General features: G+C 40.1%; 1 long non-coding RNA gene across 1 annotated transcript; it reads left to right on the top strand.

Annotated features, from left to right (window-relative positions):
• The first annotated feature begins 244 nt into the window (after nucleotides 1-244).
• LOC131006728 (uncharacterized) lies at nucleotides 245-2,709 on the top strand. The gene is made up of 2 exons (XR_009095741.1): nucleotides 245-380; nucleotides 2,474-2,709. It is a non-coding gene; the product is annotated as an uncharacterized LOC131006728 (long non-coding RNA).
• Nucleotides 2,710-3,053: the final 344 nt, after the last annotated feature.

The raw sequence follows: 3,053 nt of genomic DNA, 5'->3' as shown, positions 1-3,053 counted from the left end.
ATCATAGCCGCCCACCCTATGTCTCATAGCCGCCCACTCTACAGCTATGGCCACCCCATTCCTCCAATCAAGCCACCCAAAATTCAGGCTTTATGTCACGCTTGGCAGAGGAAATCAAATGCCCAAACTTCTCTGCCAATTCAACTACTTTTTCCTTCATTCACACAATCAAAGTCTATTTCCTACACTCTATTTTCTTTCATTCACACATCTACTCTTGAAAGAGCAACAGCATAGCCATGCAGTCACCCCACCCTGTGCATCCCTTTATCTCATCATCCAAAGTCCTCCTTCATCCCACACAACACTCTCTCGCCAAGAATAGCAGAGCAACCAAGCAACGACCATTTCAGATTTTGAGCAGCTCACTCAAACTCAAGGTTTCATCTTTAACTCCCCTGCTTACTTCATTACAAATTATGATTTAGAAACCCAAGCCATTTTATGTATGAAGTTGTTCAGCTGCCCAACAAGAAACTCACGCATTCATACATTCACAAATTTTCATTTGAACAAATTTTATAACACATGTAATTTTTGTATACATATTCTGTACATACACACATATGTGTATAAGCTAGTATTGAATGATTTTTCATGTTGAGTAAATGAATAAAAAGGGGAGGAAACTTGTCTTGAAGCTTCGATTTTTACTCCTTGTTTCTGAGCTCGAAATTACCTCTGGCTATGTGTGTGAGTAGAGTCGAAAGAGAGGTGGTGGTGGTGGTTCGCCACTGCCGGAGACGAGGGAGAACAGAAGGGAAATGGGCGGCGGTGGTGGCAGCTTGGTGGCTGCTACTCGCTGGGAATTTGAGGGCGCCGATGGTGGTGCCATCGGCCAAGGTTGAGCAGAGGAGAGGGATGAGCGTCGGCGGCGGCTCAGCTGCTGCCGATCAGACCCAGGAGAAAGAGAGAGGGAGGCTGTAGCATTGTCGATGGTGACGTTGCTATAGTTGTCGGAGTGCAGAGAGAGGGGCGGTGCGGCTGGTGGCCGTGTCGACGCCCGGAGTTTCAGAGGGCGTTCGGCGGTGGCAGTGGGCTTCGTCTGCTGCTGTTGTTCGCCGCGGGCTCAGAGGTTGTAGACACAGCGGCGGCGACGGCTTCATGGCCGAGCAGTCGCCAGGAGTAGAAGAAAAGTCAGAGGGAGCGGCGGCGGCGGCAGCCCCAGGCTGTGCAGTTGCCGGACCTTGAAGGGAAAGAGAGAGAGACCGAGAGAAAGCATTTTTTTCATGTGTGTGTGTGTGTGTTTTTCGTTTACAGAGAGAGAGAGAGTGCAGGTAAGGTTTTGGCTTGGGCCAATAAGTTGGGCTCATAGTTTGGGCCGTGTTTTTATAAAATGGGCTGTATTTTTATCACTTGGGCCGATTTTAATGAGACAGGGCCCTATTACAATTTTATTTAATGAGCTGTCTTGATTAATTTAATTAATTGGGCTACCCTATTTTAATTAATTGAACTATTTTTAGTTTGATTAATTTATTTAAAGGAAAATTTTCATAATAATATTATATTATTATTATGTGCATATTTTAAGTACTTACTTATTATATGCTAAGCATGACATGAAATTACATTTATTTTTGCAATAAGAGTATTTAAGTATTTAATTGGTTTTAATTATAATTCCAAGAAAGATGAGTAAGAATATTGTTGGTGTTCTTAACTCAAGAGAAATGTTTTCAATTATTTATTCATTAAATTTTGAAAATCCGGCTAAGTGAATCATAGAATATTAAGCACTTCACCATGACTTAAGATTAGATTCAAGGAGACCTATTAAGAATAGATTTCTTGTAGGCTTTGAGCATCAGAAGGATTAGCACTGCTATTTCGATTCAGAAATAAGGATAAACGACAGGCTTTGCCTATACAGGTGGGCATTACTTTTACTATACGTATATAGAGATCCCCTGCGTGTCGTATGCCTCTTATACGAATGAATGCATGAGATGATTTAACTGTTAATTTCAGTTTTATATATCTATCAAATGAGTTTAATGTTACATTTGAGCAAGTTATTTCGTTACAAAATATTTGAGTTAAAGTTATGTCAAGTATTGTCTTGCCATAAAATGTTTAAATTTTAGTATGATATCTATCTGCTTTGGCTTTGCCAATGATGCAATCGAATTCGGGTCCTGAGCAGTTGATAGCTATCCTGCCAGGGCTAGTGTACACCAGTGACCGTGAGTCATCTAGCGGGTTGGCCGGTCAAGTGACCGTGAGAGGTGGCCACCTCTCCGGCACACAGTTCCAGATATGATAGATTACAAGAGAACTTAGACTGCAGTCGAACTTTAAGAATCACAAATGAACTTAGTAAGCTTGGGCCTTTTTAGCGAAAAACTCCCTTGCTGTACTGTTTATGATGGCATGATAATTTACAGTTTTGAAGCATGTATTTTTATACTTAGGCATACGTGCCCACTGAGTACTTTTGTACTCAGCCCTGCATATATTTCTAAATGTGCAGGTTGAGTAGCTGTCGATGGTGATGAAGTGACGACCGGAGTCTTTTGTCTTATCCTTATGTATTAATGAACTCTGGGGATACATGTCTTCATACATGTAATCAGAACCTTATTCCGCTGCGTACTCAGAAGTTTTATGTTATTTTGGCTAAGTCGGAGTTATCCGAACTTACTAGTTATTTGAGTCTATACGACTAAATCTCCGTTATATTATAAATATCCCTTTTGTTAACAATGATGAAATGCGATCCTTCCTTGTTTGATTATTTCCCTTTCTACCCCGCTTCTAATCTCCCTCCATTAGTCACGGTTTCCCCGGCTTAATTATCCCTAATTAGGGCCGGTCGTGACATTTCATCTTTATATATATAAAAAGCAAAGTAAATGTAAATAAATTCAATTAGAAGGGTGTAATTGAAATTGGAAAAAATTATAAAATCCACAATCAATTAAATGTTGACTACACTTTGAAGAAAAGAAAAAAAACTGCATCAAATCATAACCGCCTAATTGCAATATTGTAAGACAATATAATTTCTTCTTTTTCGTATTTTGTAGAGATCACAATTTTCTTATTTTCAT

The sequence above is a fragment of the Salvia miltiorrhiza genome, chromosome 1 (genome assembly GCF_028751815.1).
Source record: "Salvia miltiorrhiza cultivar Shanhuang (shh) chromosome 1, IMPLAD_Smil_shh, whole genome shotgun sequence".
NCBI classification, from domain to species: domain Eukaryota; kingdom Viridiplantae; phylum Streptophyta; class Magnoliopsida; order Lamiales; family Lamiaceae; genus Salvia; species Salvia miltiorrhiza.
The sequence above is the reverse complement of the archived record's forward strand: the minus strand, read 5'-3'. Positions and strand labels throughout refer to the sequence as shown.